Here is a 17,644-nt window from a genome sequence, read left to right on the forward strand (position 1 = left end):
AGAGGCCTAAATCCTAGCAAACATTTTCTGGAATTTGTAGGGCATAGTTGTAATTGACTACGGGACTCCTTGCACTTCCATTATAGGAATTAATACAGTGGATTGCTGTATGAATTGTTTGACGCTTCAAGGGAAAGGAATGTTAAGAGGTTCTAGTGACACTGGCGGCAGCTCAATAGTTTGCAGTCAAACTTCCAGGTGTTTTGAGACTGCCCACCCTTTTGCCTGGTGTGTATGTTCTTCTGGGCTAGCTGGCAAGCTGCTGAAAGAAGAGAATGATTGTTTCATGTCAACTTCTTGCAGAAGTGTAACATACAGGATTTGTATACCTGCAAATCCAAAGTGTATATCGTTGTGAATTTTCACAAAATGATCACACTCAAGGAACTAGCATTCAGAATAAGACATAAAACATGACCCTCACATGCCATCTTCCATTTACTACCCTGGTCCCAACCCAACCACCACTATCTTGACTCTGACATCACAAATTGGTTTTTCCATGGCTTTGAATTTTATAGAAATGGAATCATATAGTATGGATTTCTTTGTGTATGGCATCTTTTGCTTAACATTATGTTTGTAAATTAGGAATAATTTTTTTTTTCATGCTTAAGAAAGAATATAGGCTCATGGGTGTCAAATGAAACCATAGGATGGAAAGTACTTTGGAAAATTTAAAGTGCCATAGCATTGTAATGCTGGTTTGGTGGACTGGGCATTTAAGTTGTCTGGGGTATTTTCATGCATATTGGAAAAAAATTGGTGTCATTTAATTATTACTGACTAGCTCAGCCACACAGTTTTCATGTGCAAATTTGCCAGTGATTTACATGGAATAACTCATTTATATCCTAACAGATAAAGCTGTAGGATTTTTGGATATTAAGGTTCCAAAGGTCATCTTAGAAATGTACTCCCTAAGGTTTATTCTTGTACAGGTTAGTGGCTAACTTCTCATAATTGACTAATTAAATGGAAGCGATAGTATTTTGAACCCTAAGGCTATATCTTAATATTTCTATCTTTTTGTATTTAATTGCTTATCTGTGTGAAGAATCTATAACATTTTCTCTTCCACTGTCATATTACCCATCGATTGGCTTACATGTCAGACTGCATGCTGGATAACCTTCTTTTGGGAGGTCAAATAGATAATAATTTTCTTGAAAAGAACATCTCTCACCCCCACCACCTGCTCTCATCTCATCTACCCTGCTCTCATCAAAACCAAGTTAAACCCTCTCTTCTCAGCAGTACATTGAAGTGGCTAAGAACATGGAGGATGTGGGTTCCTTAGCCTCTATAAGCTTCTACAAATGAGAATAACAGTAACACCTCGCATTGATGGTTGTTGGAAGGAGTCCAGTAACACAGAGAGCTGAACATGGTGTCTGGCAACAGCTAAATGCTTAATAAATACCAGTTAGTACTGTTATAAACATTCCCTTTTATACTTTTCCTTGTAACACATAAGATTTTAATGATTCAAATCAAGTAGGTGATCCTTTGTACAATTCTTTCTTAAACTTTAAATGAAAACAAAACTCGTTACTCCATACCTCAAGCAGAACAGGCACATTTAAACACCATCCAGACCAATAGGATGCATCCCTCATAGATTAAAAATTTTTTTTTGCTGGACAAAAAGCCCCAGAAAGCTGTAGTATTTTAATGTTAGAACAAACACAGTATCATTTTTCAGTGTCTGTCTGATGACAATCTGGTTATTAGGTTGTCAGAGCTTTTTGACAAAATGTAGTGTTGGACTACCTAATTACATTGCTTCAGAGTCCAGTGGGGCTGCTGATCTGTTTCCTAATAATATTGGGCCAGGGCTGTTTTTCTTAAAGGCAAACGTATCAGTCATGTGAAAAATGTTTGCATTTTATGTTCACTAGTCTAAACATAAAAAATACGCTTAAGCCTGATATTGTGGGGAGCAGTAATAGTACATAGACCTTCTCAGAACCCAGATGTTCCATTCATCTCAAAGTTTTCAGTTGTTGGGAAGAAATGTCAAAGGGCCAAAAGTTCTGCAGTTTTCATTTTATTTTATATTTTGGTATTGGAAAATACATAATGAAATCAGCAGACTTAAGATGTACATTTATTTATTTAAATGTATATTTATTTATTTATTTTCTTATTAGTCATCCATTTTATACACATCAGTGTATACATGTCAATCCCAATCTCTCAATTCATCACTCCACCACCACCACCCCCTGCCGCTTTCCTCCCTTGGTGTCCATACGTTTGTTCTCTACATCTGTGTCTCAATTTCTGCCCAGCAAATCGGTTCATCTGTACATTTCTCTAGGATCCACATATATGTGTTAATATACGATATTTGTTTTTATCTTTCTGACTTACTTCACTCTGTATGACAGTCCCTAGATCCATCCACATCACTACAAATGACCCAATTTTGTTCCTTGTCATGGCTGAGTAATATTCCATTGTATATATGTACCACATCTTCTTTATCCATTCATCTGTCGATGGGCATTTAGGTTGCTTCCATGACCTGGCTATTGTAAATAGTGCTGCAGTGAACATTGGGGTGCATGTGTCTTTTTGAATTATGGTTTTCTCAAGGTATATGCCCAGTAGTGGGATTGCTGGGTCATATGGTAATTCGATTTTCAGTTCTTTAAGGAACCTCCATACTGTTCTCCATAGTGGCTGTATCAATTTACATTCCCACCAACAGTGCAAGAGGGTTCCCTTTTCTCCACACCCTCTCCAGCATTTGTTGTTTGTAGATTTTCTGATGATGCCCATTCTAACTGGTGTGAGGTGATACCTCATTGTGGTTTTGATTTGCATTTCTCTAATAATTAGTGATGTTGAGCAGCTTTTCATGTGCTTCTTGGCCATCTGTATGTCTTCTTTGGAGAAATATCAATTTAGGTCTTCTGCCCATTTTTGGATTGGGTTGTTTGTTATTTTAATATTGAGCTGCATGAGCTGTTTATATATTTTGGAGATTAATCCTTTGTCCGATGAGACATTTGCAAATATTTTCTCCCACTCTGAGGGTTGTCTTTTCGTCTTTATGTTTTCCTTTGCTGTGCAAAAGCTTTGAAGTTTCATTAGGTCCCATTTGTTTATTTTTGTTTCCATTACTCTAGGAGGTGGATCGAAAAAGATCTTGCTGTGATCTATGTCAAAGAGTGTTCTTCTTATGTTTTCCTCTAAGAGTTTTATATTGCCCAGTCTTACATTTAGGTCTCTAATCCATTTTGAGTTTATTTTTGTGTATGGTGTTAGGGAGTGTTCTAATTTCATTCTTCTACATGTAGCTGTCCAGTTTTCCCAGCACCACTTATTGAAGAGGCTGTCTTTTCTCCATTTTATATCCTTGCCTCCTTTGTCATAGATTAGTTGACCATAGGTGTGTGGGTTTCTCACTGGGCTTTCTATCCTGTTCCATTGATCTATATTTCTGTTTTTGTGCCAGTACCATATTGTCTTGATTACTGTGGCTTTGTAGTATAGTCTGAGGTCAGGGAGTCTGATTCCTCCAGCTCTGTTTTTTTTCCCTCAAGACTGCTTTGGCTATTGTGTCTCCATACGAACTTTAAGATATTTTTGTTCTAGTTCTGTAAAAAAGCCATTGGTAATTTGATAGGGATCACATTGAATCTGTAGATCGCTTTGGGTAGTATAGTCATTTTCACAATGTTGATTCTTCCAATCCAAGAACATGGTATATCTCTCCAACTGTTGGTATCATCTTTGATTTCTTATAGTTTTCTGCATATAGGTCTTTTGTCTCCTTAGGTAGGTTTATTCCTAGGTATTTTATTCTTTTTGTTGCAATGGTAAATGGGAGTGTTTCCTTAATTTCTCTTTCAGATTTTTCATCATTAGTGTATAGGAATGCAAGAGATTTCTGTGCATTAATTTTGTATCCTGAAACTTTACCAGATTCATTGATTAGCTCTAGCAGTTTTCTGGTAGCATCTTTAGGCTTCCCAGTGTATAGTATCATGTCATCTGCAAACAGTGACTATTCTACTTCTTATTTTCCGATTTGTATTCCTTTCTATTTCTTTTTCTTCTCTGATACCTGTGGGTAGGACTTCCAAAACTACGTTGAATAATAGTGGTGAGAGTGTACATCCTTGTCTTGTTCCTGATCTTAGAGGAAATGCTTTCAGTTTTTCACCACTGAGAATGATGTTCGCTGTGGGTTTGTCATATTTGGCCTTTATTATGTTGAGGTAGGTTTCCTCTGTGCCTACTTTCTGGAGAGTTTTTATCAGAAATGAGTGTTGAATTTTGTCAAAAGCCTTTTCTGCATCTATTGAGATGATCATATGGTTTTTATTCTTCAGTTTGTTAATATGGTGTATCACATTAATTGATTTGCATATATTGAAGAATCCTTGTGTCCCTAGGATAAATCCCACTTGATCATGGTGTATGATCCTTTTAATGTGTTGTTGGATTCTGTTTGCTAGTACTTTGTTGAGGATTTTTGCATCTATATTCATCAGTGATATTGGTCTGTAATTTTATTTTTTTGTAGTATCTTTGTCTGTTTATGGTATCAGGGTGATGGTGGCCTCATAGAGTGAGTGTGGGAGTGTTCCTTCCTCTGCAATTTTTTGGAAGAGTTTGAGAAGGATGGGTGTTAGCTCTTCTCTAAATGTTTGATAGAATTCACCTGTGAAGCCATCTGGTCCTGGACTTTTGTTTGTTGGAAGATTGTTAATCCCAGTTTCAATTTCATTACTTGTGATTGGTCTGTTCATATTTTCTATTTCTTCCTGGTTCATTCTTGGTAGGTTATACCTTTCTAGGAATTTGTTCATTTCTTCCAGGTTGTCCATTTTATTGGCATAGAGTCATTTATAGTAGTCTCTTAGGATGCTTTGTATTTCTGCGGTGTCTGTTGTAACTTCTCCTTTTTCATTTCTAATTTTGTTGATTTGAGTCCTCTCCCTCTTTTTCTTGATTAGTCTGGCTAAAGGTTTATCAATTTTGTTTATCTTCTCAAAGAACAAGCTTTTAGTTTTATTGATCTTTGCTATTGTTTTCTTTGTTTCTGTTTCATTTATTTCTGCTCTGACCTTTATGATTTCTTTCCTTCTGCTAACTTTGGGTTTTGTTTGTTCTTCTTTCTCTAGTTCCTTTAGGCGTAAGGTTAGATTGTTTGAGATTTTTCTTGTTTCTTGAGGTAGGCTTGTATAGCAATAAACTTCCCTCTTAGAACTGCTTTTGCTGCATCCCATAGGTTTTGGGCCGTCGTGGTTTCATTGTCATTTGTCTCTAGGTATTTTTTGATTTCCTCTTTGATTTCTTCAGTGATCTCTTGGTTATTTAGTAACGTATTGTTTAGCCTCCATGTGTTTGTGTTTTTTACCTTTTATTGCCTGATTCATTTCTAAGCTCATTTCGTTGTGGTCAGAAAAGATGCTTGATACGATTTCAGTTTTCTTAAATTTACTGAGGCTTGATTTGTGACCCAAGATGTGATCTATCCTGGAGAATGTTCCATGCACACTTGAGAAGAAAGTGTAATCTGCTGTTTTTGGGTGGAATGTCCTATAAATATCAATTAAATGTATCTGGTCTATTTTGTCATTTAAAGCTTGTGTTTCCTATTAATTTTCTGTTTGGATGATCTGGCCATTGGTGTAAGTGAGGTGTTAAAGTCCCCCACTATTATTGTGTTACTGTCGATTTCCTCTTTTATAGCTGTTAGCAGTTGCCTTATGTATTGAGGTGCTCCTATGTTGGGTGCATATATATTTATAATTGTTATATATTCTTCTTGGATTGATCCCTTGATCATTATATAGTGTCCTTCTTTGTCTCTTGTAACATTCTTTATTTTAAAGTCTATTTTATCTGATATGAATATTGCTACTCCAACTTTCTTTTGATTTCCATTTGCATGGAGTATCTTTTTCCATCCCCTCACTTTCAGTCTGTATGTGTCCCTAGGTCTGAAGTGGGTCTCTTGTAGACAGCATATATATGGGTTTTGTTTTTGTATCCATTCAGCAAGCCTGTGTCTTTTGGTTGGAGCATTTAATTCATTCACGTTTAAGGTAATTATAGATATGTATGTTCCTATGATCATTTTCTTAATTGTTTGGGTTTGTTTTTGTAGGTCCTTTTCTTCTCGTGTTTCCCACTTAGAGAAGTTCCTTTAGCTTTTGTTGTAGAGCTGGTTTGGTCGTGCTGGATTCTCTCAGCTTTTGCTTGTCTGTAAAGCTTTTGATTTCTCCTTCGAATTTGAATGAGATCCTTGCTGGATAGAGTAATCTTGGTTGTAGGTTCTTCCCTTTCATCCCTTTAAGTATATCATGCCACTCCCTTCTGGCTTGTAGAGTTTCTGCTGAGAAATCAGTTAACCTTATGGGTGTTCCCTTGTATGTTATTTGTTGTTTTTCCCTTGCTGCTTTCAATAATTTTTCTTTGTGTTTAATATTTGCCAAATTGATTACCATGTGTCTCGGCGTGTTTCTCCTTGGGTTTACCCTATATGGGACTCTCTGCACTTCCTGGACTGGAGTGGCTATTTCCTTTCCCATGTTAGGGAAGTTTTCGACTATAATCTCTTCATATATTTTCCCTGGTCCTTTCTCTCTCTCTTCTCTTTCTGGGATCCCTATAATGCAAATGTTGCTGCATTTAATGTTGTCCCAGAGGTCTCTTAGGCTGTCTTCATTTCTTTTCATTCTTTTTTCTTTATTCTGTTCTGTAGCAGTGAATTCCACCATTCTGTGTTCCAGGTCACTTATCCATTCTTCTGCCTCAGTTATTTTGCTATTGATTTCTTTTAGTGTAGTTTTCATTTCAGTTATTGTATTGTTCATATCTGTTTGTTTGTTCTTTAATTCTTCTAGATATTTGTTAAATATTTCTTGCATCTTCTCGATCTTTGCCTCCATTCTTTTTCGAGGTCCTGGATCATCTTCACTCTCATTATTCTGAATTCTTTTTCTGGAAGATTGCCTATCTCCATTTTATTTAGATGTTTTTCTGGGGTTTTATCTTGTTCCTTCATCTAGTACATAGTCCTGTGCCTTTTCATCTTGTCTATCTTTCTGTGAATGTAGTTTTTGTTCCACAGGCTGCAGGATTGTAGTTCTTCTTGCTTCTGCTGTCTGCCCTCTGGTGGATGAGGCTATCTAAGAGGCTTGTGCAAGTTTCCTGATGGGAGGGACTGGTGGTGGGTAGAGCTGGCTGTTGCTCTGGTGGGCAGAGCTCAAGAAAACTTTAATCTTCTTGTCTGCTGATGGGTGGGGCTGTGTTCCCTCCCTGTTGGTTGTTTGGCCTGAGGCGACCCAATACTGGAACTGTCCCTGGGCTCTTTCTTGGGGCTAATCGTGGACCCTGGGAGGGATCACACCAAGGAGTACTTCCCAGAACTTCTGCTGCCAGTGTCCTTGTCCCTTTGTGAGCCACAGCTGCCCTCCACCTCTGCAGGAGGTCTGGTTCAGCCTCCTATGGTGTCACTGCTCCTTCCCCTGGGTCCCGATGCGCACACTGCTTTGTGTGTGCCCTCCAAGAGTGGAGTCTCTGTTTTCCCCAGTCCTGCTGAAGTCCTGCAATCAAATTCCACTAGCCTTCAAAGTCCGATTCTCTAGGAATTCCTCCTCCCGTTGCCAGAACCCCAGGTTGGGAAGACTGATATGTGGCTCAGAACCTTCACTCCAGTGGGTGGACTTCTGTGGTATAAGTGTTCTCCAGTTTGTGAGTCACCCACCCAGCAGTTATGGGATTTGATTTTATTGTGATAGCACCCCTCCTACCATCTCATTGCGGCCTCTCCTTTTAACTGCTGTGATTCCTGTGTTTTCAAAAGAGGGAGTGAGAGCATGTCCTTCTACTCCACCATCTTGAGCCAATCTAAAGATGTACATTTAAAATAGCTTTTCTCTATCCCCTTACCTTTATTTTTTATTTTTAAAGAACAGGATTTTCTTTATAGATTGAATACTTGAACAATGGACAGGACAAGATAGAGAAGTAGTTTTACATGCCTTCCTCTGTATTAGGGCAGATTCAGGGTTTGTGGAGTCAGACACTTATGTAATTTGTAGAGTTATCTTTAAGAAAAAGAATAACAAATTATGAACACAAAATTAGATACAAAGGTGTTTGTTTCCGTGATTCAGTTAGATGATTTGGGTCCCTTTCTGTCATGTTATCTTTACTAGAAATGCTTACATAGAAATGCTTCTTGGTATCTCCTCCCACCTAGACCACTGACCTCCAGCACTCCTGCGGTCTGTGCAGTAGGAGCCCTGAAGATTAAGCTTCATCAGCGCATGGTCAGTCTTTCTTTGACTATTTGAATATATTGCTCAGTCAGTGAGAATATAACTCATTAGATGATACCTTGAAAGCTAAAGAAGACATCTAGTTGGAATAAGCTGTGAAATCAAGTTTCAGGTCTAGATATTACAGATTCTTAAGTGGACTGGACAAAAATGTTTTACAAAATATGACGCTTTCATGGTGGTTCTCAAAAAGTAGAATAATTTCAGGATACATGGCCTCTAAGAATAAGTTGTTGCAGTGAAAGATCCATTAAAAAATGTTTTAATGAAAAGAAGAGGTATTGATATTTTCCAGAAAGCTGTATTTACTGAGGTGTTGATTTCTTTGTACGACTCACAGAGTAAGCTCCCTGGCAGCAGAACGACGTCTAGTCTTGACATCTGTGTAAATCTTTATGTTATCTTTGGAGTAAGATGATTGCAGCACTGACCTACCATCAGTAGGGCATGAGTTGCTGATTTGTTATTTGACGAGTGCAACCACACTTCTTGTTTTTATTTCCACGGACCTCAGTGGCTCAAACTCTGGAGTTGGCTGTTCAGGTAGGAGTTTGAGTCCTTGGCCATGGATGCCCCAAGATTTAAGGAAATCTAAAACTTAGGTCAACCTTTTCATTCTGTACATCTGTCACTTATGTAAACATTTATCACCTGCCAGTCACTTTGTTGAACACGCTGAGATACTGGTATTTGTCAACTCTAATTGACTTATACAAAGGTGAAAAGAGACCTTACTGCTTTGTCTTTGCACTTCCAAGGGATGTCAAAAACACATTAGTTTGGGAATGTAGATTAATCAGTTACCTATGTTGTAAGATCAAGCCGAGTTGATAGTACCTATTATGTGTTCATTATTTAATGAAAGATTACCTAGAGCTGTTTGATGACTTTGATGGAAGGGTCAAGCCGCTATCTGGATGGAGGATGATGAGTGGCAGAGATGGACAGAGAGAAGTTTCAGTAGAGTTTGTGCTGGCTTAGGAATATACTTTACCCATGTAACACTTTTTTCCAAGAGAGAATATATGTTTAAGTTGCCTGTACTACTTTTAATTATTTTGTTTGCTTTTTTAAAATGTGCTTTGTGTAATAGACTACAAGGCTTTTTATATGCTTTAGTGCTTTGTTTTTTTTTTGTCTTCCTCCCACAATAACAGTAGGTAATCTTACCTTTGTCATGTGCTTTATTGTTTTCTCATTCTTTCTTGTGGGTTTCACAGCAGCCTGTTAAGATCCAGGTCTGCTAGTCTTCATTTAACAAAAGAGGAAATGCAAACATAGGAAGATGTGCTTTTGCCGTTTTTGAAAGATTATACAGTTTTTGAAAGATTATACAGGACTGGATTATACAGGACTGGAACCCAGCTGCCTGACATCCACCTCTAATGCTTGAGAAAGACTGATACATAGGCCACTTTGGATAATGGGACCCTCTCAAGCATCCCTTTGTAAGTAGGTGCATAGAATTGCATGGTGACATTCTAATTGCCCACTTAATTTATATAGCTACAACATTTATAAGATGTTTAAAATACCAACATATCCTGAGAAATATGTGCAAATAACTTCCTGAAATTAATAAGTGGAAAAGATTGAAAGATATACCAGTGTCTTAACAACTGAAAACAAAGTGTGGCATGGCTATATCATGTGAAAAATCCACTTTCTACAGAAAACGCATGCTAAATAAAGTGTTTTTATTTGGAAGTATAGCCCAACATTGGGCTACAAAGGTAGAATCTTGAGGTTTTTTTCCCCCCTAGAGCAAACTCTGTATAGATCACATTCACCAATGTACATGGATCGTACAGGTTTTGAAATCTTTCCTGATGCTTTATATTTAATGACATGCCTATTTGTGTAGAAATTTAAGATAGTTATATTTACTTACATAAATTATATCTATAATTAAATGCCTTCTTCCTCAGAATTGCAATGTAATTGTTTTATCCTGGTGGTTCTTGCTTTTGAGACTCTGTAAGAATGGTTAGTTGTTGTATTTCCTTTAGAGTTAGGCCATAATCAATGTAAGCATATTTCGTATGTACAACGAGATCTGGAGTTTCCTAATCTGTTTTTATGTCACTTAAAGCAGAGTAGAAGGCATAAATAGATGCAATACTGAGTCCATGAATCGTTGGGGGAAGATGTACGTTGGTACCTTCTTTAGCAGTTGCAGTTTCTTTTAGCCACTCATCTACATCCAGCCTTTAGCAGTGGGACCGACCCCCACCTCCATCAACTTTACACAAGTGTCGTGGGGTTCCCCACATAGGTTCTCAAGCGGTGCAGGTCAGGACTCAACTGCAGGGGTCCTTTTTCCATTGCTGTTTGTTTAAATAAAACAGTTTTATAGTTAGAGTCGAGAGCACGGTGACAATAAGCAGATGACAATTTAGAAGGGACACACTGGCTGTGATGACTTGGTTACTGGTCTTAAGCGAGAAGTAGTGAAGATTGGAGATTAGGCTACTGTTATGATGTGTGTATAAAGCTACTTCTTCCTAACCTGGCTGGGTGCCCAAACCTCCTGCTAAAAGAGTCACTTTTTAGTGTTAAATTTATCTCTCAATTTCCTTCTTTATAGCCTAATAGTCTCTTTAGGTTTTCACAGGGTAGAGTGGTAGGAAATTTGCATTTTTCTCTATGAAACTTTCTTCCACTGAAAGCCTGTTGGAAAATGAAAATCATGTTTTGCAAATAAATCCCAGCAGTATAATGAGCTATGTACACATATATTCAACTGTGAAATAATGTCCATGGGAGATACCTCTCAGTTCCTGCCACCAAAGACAATGATAAATATCAAAGGTCTTTAGAACAACAACACACACATAGAGAGAGACACACACACACACACACACGCACATACACAAACTGTGGTTGTTTTTAGTCCTTAGGCAAGTACAATTACTAGCAAATTATCTAGCTGGATTAGTAAATTGTCAAACCAAATCAAAATACAACTGATTGAGTTTTTTGAAAAGAGACTATTTTTTTTGTTTGTTTTTCTTTCCGGGAAATCCAACCAGAATATAACAAAAAGAGAAGTTCTCGTGGTAGCTGGAGGAGAGATGACAGGATGCATTGTAAACTGGTGGCCTACAGGCCACGAGCTGCACGTATATTTTGTTTGGTCTGCAGTGTTCTAAAAAATTAGTTTAGTTGTCAATATTTAAAAGTTGAGGTATTTAAAATAAATTTATTGGTTTCTAAAATCCTAAGAAGATATGGCAACATCAGGCCCTCTTTCCTCCATGGCATTATTTTCCTTGGAGAGGAATAGTTGCTGCCTCTCTCAGTCTCCTGGCCATGGTGCTCACTCCCATTGTGTTTCTTGTGTCCACATGAAGGGGTGCACTGGCTGTTTTGTCTTGCCTAGGCCTGCCTTACTCATTTACATTGCCTGCCTGCCCTGCCAGCTTTTGTTTGTGACCTCTGACTAAGGAAAACTACAATAACTTCTGCAAATGTTGCAAAGGCTGGCAGAGGAAGAAGCTTACTCTGTGTTGCAGAGAAAGCACTAGCATCAGCACAGGGTGGGGGTGGGGGGGGTTCGGGGTTGGGAGGTGGGGCGGTGGGGCAGCATTCTAGGACTTCAGCTCAGTGTCAGAATGAATTCTGGACATTTCTCAGCCCAGAAACTGTCCTCGAAAGTGTTTGGACACAGTCAGATGACCATTTGTCCGGGAAAATTAAGAAGGGATTCCTCTGTTCCCTTTGGAATTGGACTGTATCTTCTTTAAGGAATTCTTCGTTGCTCAGATTAAAAAGTTTTTTAAATTGGATAATATAGTCACATAATTCAAAAGGTGTTAGGAGGTACACAGTGGAAAGTCCGTCTCCCTCCACTTCTGTCCCTCATGCTTCAGCTCTGTCCCTCATGCTTCAGCAAACATTGTGCTCTTCTTATGCTTTTCCAGTAATGTTCTATGTATGTGCACACTTAGGTATTTTTCCTTACATGAATGATAAGTCACTGTATATGCTGTGCTGCCCTTGCATTATTTTCCCTTGGATTTTTGAAGTCAAGATTACCTTAGCATATTGCCTATCTTAGATTATTGTGAAGAACAATCTTGTTCTTTTTAATGCCTTCATTATGTTCTCTTGTGTCATAATTTACTTAACCATTACTGTATTGAGTACATACATATGTGTAATTTAGATTGTTTTCAATCTTTCATTGGTAAAATTCAGTGGATCCATAATCTTCCTGTTTTTGCACCCTCTCCCTTTTCCTCATGACTTGGATTTTACTCACAAGACCAAATAATAAACATGAAACTTTTCCACTCCCAGCCTAAAAATGCAGGCTACCTGGGTCACAATAAAATCTTTTTCTCACTTTCCCTTTGTATCAAAAGAAACCGCTTGTATAAAAAGACATAATTGAGGGAATGTGCTACCAGTGGCAATTTTAGGGGTAGTTATGTTATCCCACAGTTCTGGATTGGTGTTTCTCAAACTTTAATGTACGTAAAAATTATCTGGGGATCTTGTTACAGTGCAGATTCTGATCAGCAGTTGAGGCCGGAGATTCTGCATTCCTAACAGGCTCCCAGGTTGCAGGGGGCCAGACCACACTTTGAGAAACAAGACTTGTAGAACTCTGTTGCCATTTTGTATAAATAAAGTGAGTAGTGTTGTTTGATTTCATAGAAACAGTGTTGTTTGCATTTCACAAATAGCTATAGTCACCCTGTTCTTTAGGCTGGGGTGGTGAATTTGGCAGGCCAGTAGTGATATCTTTTGCCTATGTGAAAAGTAGGGTAAATAGTGTATGCTTTGTTTCTGTGTCAGTATATTTTATCAAATCCTTGGTTTAGGTATATGATGCACTTTAGTTGGCATACTGTCAAATTATTACTTTAGTCTCTAAACTAAGATTATAGAGATTGAACCAGTTTTTAACTTATGTAATATTTTTCTTTGAAGAGATTATTTACATGTGGATTTTTCTGGGAATAAAATGTAATTTCAAATTAAAACCAAGGTAGTTTGGGCAAGTCGGGTGACTTATTTATCTCTTTCATTAGATTGTAAATTCCCTGAGGGCAAGAGTTGTTTAATTGTTTGTCCTCTTATAAATTTGCTTGTGACAAAGACTCTCTCCTTGACCAGACTTTAGCTAGGCTCCTCTGAGCTGCCTTCTCGATCTTGGCTCTCATCCTGTCTTTGGCCTCCCTAGCCCAGTTTTAGCAAGAATCCTGCTAAGTGATATCTGTTGATGCTTCTTATCTCCCACCCTTGATATCTAGGTCCTTGGCCTGTCTTTTTTGTTTTTGTTTTTTTGCTGTACACGGGCCTCTCACTGTTGTGGCCTCTCCCTTTGCGGAGCACAGGCTCTGGACGCGCAAGCTCAGTGGCCATGGCTCAGGGGCCCAGCTGCTTCGCAGCATGTGGGATCTTCCCGGACCGGGGCACGAACCTGTGTCCCCTGCATCGGCAGGCAGACTCTCAACCACTGCGCCACCAGGAAAGCCCGCTTGGCCTGTCTTAAGCATGAATCCTCTTAAGCCACTTCAGCAAGAATCTCCCTACTCTTTTTTTTTTTTTTTAAGAATCTCTCTATTGTCAATGTTTCCTATTACTGATTTTCCTTCCACACACTGACCCCCTGATTCTGCTCCTTGGCTATAAATCCCCAGCTGTCTTTGCTGTATTTGGAGTTCAGCCTGATTTCTCTCCCTACTGCAATAGTCCTGAATAAAGTCTCCCTTAATGTTTTAAGAAGTGTCAGAATAACTTTTCTTTAAAAAAATTTTTATTTATTGCCTGTTTATTGCCCCTCTACATAATTTTCATTTTGCATCAATTCAGAAGCATTAGAAAGGGACAAAAAAAACTTATTTCTCATCACATTTCACTTTTCTGTATGGTTTTAACTAATTTAATATTACAACTAAATTCACATTCAAGGTGAATATCACTCAGAATTTAAAGTTTTTAAAAATAGAATTTGAAATAAATCTGAATTCATACCAATCTTTTAGGTTGTTAAAAAATAGTTTTCAGAGAAAGGTAAACTCATGATTCTCATATAGATATGAAAATGAGCACGTGCTGAAGATCTTATTTTACTTATATGAGGGAACTGGGCAGATATTATAACTAGCTTGAAAGAAAAGTCATAATAGCACAGATGTATGTAGAGTAAACCAATGTTGAGATGAAGTGCAAATCAGTACAAAACTAGTTTTTCCACAGTAGGGTGGAAGTAAATTAAAACGTTAACTGTCAACAAAATTTACATATCTATCAGTTACCTACAACTTACAAAGTGGTGCAAAATAGCTCAAAGATTGTGAACAGGCTAGAATCCAACAGCTGGGAAGGGTATGATGCATACCTTATAGATGATGCATAGTTTTCTATTGAAGTGCAACATTTTTTTCTCCTACAAGATGAAGGCCATCTTTGACTTAAGCTGTATGCCCTAAGTATTGACTTGGTACTTAACGACCCAATATTTAGGGATTACCATACACAAGTAAATGACAAAGAAGGTATAGAGATCAACATAAGGTATTGGCACAAAATATTTGAAAAACTGGAGACATTTTATAGCATGTGGCTTCTAGCCTTCGACCTTGTAGCCTGAAGAATGAAAAGGAAAAGTAATATTTTCCCCTGTACTGTAAAAATTGAACTTCATGGTGTGAATTGACTACCTACCCAGATTGGGCTATTTACAAGAATTCATTTTCATAATTGAGCATATGCACTTGAACCAGAAAATATTTAGAGAAGACAATATAGTTGGAAATCAACAAAAACTGTTTGAAACCATGCCTGGAACTAAACCCATATTGTTAAAGAACCAAGTTGAGCCAAGGAATATGGAGTGGACACATTGTGTTGCTTCCTTTCTGAGAATGTGAGTTGGAAGGCAGCTGCTCAAGTTGAGATGTGACAAATCCCTGTGATGAGATTGACTTAACCACTGCCTCACTGGCAGAGAGGGCTGGAAAAATGAAACCTCCAGGTGAAACTGGGAATGTGTATTGTGCTTCAGACAACTACCATTAGGTTAAATTCTTTTAGAGGCATTTTACAGTCATTCTTTGCTTATGTTTTTGTACTCATACTTAAAGTAACATTTCCAAGTGTGTTTGTTACTTTTATTTCTGTGGATTCTTTTCTACTTCAGGGGTTTGCAAACTTCTTCAATAAAGGGCCAGATAGTTAATATTTTAGGATTTGGGACCCTACAGATTCTATCAACTGCTCAACCCCACCTTATAGAGTGGAAGTAGTCAAGACAATAGCTAGTGTGACTGTGTTCCAATGAAATTTAATTTATGGGCACTTAATTTGAATTTTACACAACTTTCACATGTCATGATATATTATTCTTCTTTTGAATTTTTTTCAATCATTTAAAAATGTGAACACATTCTTAATTCATGGCTGTACCAAGAAGCCACTGCCAAATTTGACCCTTGAGCCCTAGTTTGCTGACCCTGGCTTTGCCAAATGGACACAATACAGTTGCTGGATATATGTCAGATTTTTATGTTCATGTTATGTTTTATCAGATTTTCTGTTCTGTCATTTATTTGTTGAGAGATCTTTGGCAAATAAGCTTAGCTCACTGAAGTCAGGTTTTTTCCTTTGTAAAATGTGATGGTACCTAAACTCAGAATTATTTTATGGACTAAATAAATTATGTTGAAACGTGACGCTCCACACTTAAAAAGCATTGAATAACTTCTATTTCTCCCCTCTGTTCCTTTCTACCTCATGATACCTTACTTCTTTTAGTTTCTATACATGCAGGTTTTGGGCAGTAGCTGTTTAATTTTATTATGAATTGAATTTTTGTAAACATCCAACTTTTATGTTTATGTTAAATAAATGTAAAGTATATTTAATAAGGGTAGGAATATAAATTATATTCACATTAGGAGACTGCTCAAGAAAACCCCTAGATTGAATCCTCATGTTAAAGCAGATAAGCCACTCCTACCTCATCCATTCTCTCAGCTCATATTTCCATGTATTGGATTTCCATATTAGGCTTTCTGTGTCAAGATATGCTTTAGTGTGTTTTTTTCTGATGAGCGGCTTTTTCTGACCATCCTGTATGGAGTTGCTTTCCTGGGCTTCTCCAGTCCTCACAGGGATATAGGTGACCACTTCTTTATCATTTGGCTGTTGCTCCTTTGCATTGGTTACTTACCACAATCTGGGGCTCTTATCCTTTACTTGTTGGATTATTGTCTGATTCCTCCACTCTCTCGGGATGGTAAGCAGCACATCTGCCTTGAAAATTCATCTCTGTCTGCCCAGTGCCTCCCCACACAGTGCCAGGCAAGGGGAGGTGCCTTATGAATAATCATTGCCAGAATGAATAGATAGCGTTTGTGAAAGTGACCATATTTTAAGAGCAGAGAAGATGCTTCATAGCTTTCTGTAATACAGGTGTATATTTGAAAAATTCAGCTTTTAAAAAGCTGGTGTCAGATTTGAGTTCAGCATGAAATAAGTGTATTAAAAATAAAACATACAGCAGAGGGGACCAATTATTGCTGCTAAGGAGTTTAAAAATATGGACTGCTCCTTTATTTTTTTATTATTTTTTTCCTTGAATTCAGTTTTTTTTAATTTTTTAAAATTAAAAAAAAATTTAACATCTTTATTGGAGTATAATTGCTTTACAATGTTGTGTTAGTTTCTGCTTTATAACAAAGTGAATCATCTATACATATACATATACATATATCCCCATATTCCCTCCCTCTTGCGTCTCCCTCCCACCCTCCCTATCCCACCCCTCTAGGTGGTCACAAAGCACTGAGCTGATCTCCACGTGCTATGTGGCTGCTTCCCACTATCTATCGATTTTACATTTGGTAGTGTATATATTGGACTGCTCCTTTAAATGTGGGGTTTATAAGTAAAGACAATCGGAAGAACCATATGCCAGGGTCCAAGAAACTCTCTAGAGAATGTCAGGCTTATTTTATTCTACAATGTGTCTGGTGAGTGTCTGTTTCCTTGGGAAAGCGATACAAGAAAAGACAGAAGAGTAGGCAGTGAGGAGTAGAGGAAAAAAGCACTTAATTTGGAATCAAGATACCTGGTTTCAAGTTCTAAACCTGCAGATAACTTGGAAGGACCAGCAGTGTGTGACCTTGGGTAAGTCCACTAACTTGTCTGAATGAAATAACAGCTCTCAGGTTTTTTCTGAAAATCAGATAGTGCTGTGTTGTTGTGGCTGTGTGACCTCTTAAGCACTGTACCCATCTGAGTTGTATATTTTATCATATACCACTGACCAAAAAAATGGTGGTGCCCAGTTTTGAATCCTTCCTGCCCCATCTCTAAGA

The 17,644-nt window shown here is 37.8% G+C and overlaps 1 protein-coding gene across 21 annotated transcripts in view; it reads left to right on the plus strand.

Moving 5' to 3' along the window:
* The window catches only part of FHIT (fragile histidine triad diadenosine triphosphatase), a 1,458,892-nt gene that overhangs the window by 67,044 nt on the left and 1,374,204 nt on the right, over positions 1 to 17,644 (plus strand). Inside the window, exon 3 of one of the 21 annotated variants that reach the window (XM_060307532.2) lies at positions 8,231 to 8,300. The exons of the other annotated variants lie outside the window; for them this stretch is intronic. The gene's annotated coding sequence lies outside the window, so the exon portion shown is untranslated. The remainder of the gene's footprint in view (positions 1 to 8,230; positions 8,301 to 17,644) is intronic. 21 annotated transcript variants of the gene reach the window in all.

Source organism: Globicephala melas, chromosome 11, assembly GCF_963455315.2.
Source record: "Globicephala melas chromosome 11, mGloMel1.2, whole genome shotgun sequence".
Lineage (NCBI taxonomy): Eukaryota > Metazoa > Chordata > Mammalia > Artiodactyla > Delphinidae > Globicephala > Globicephala melas.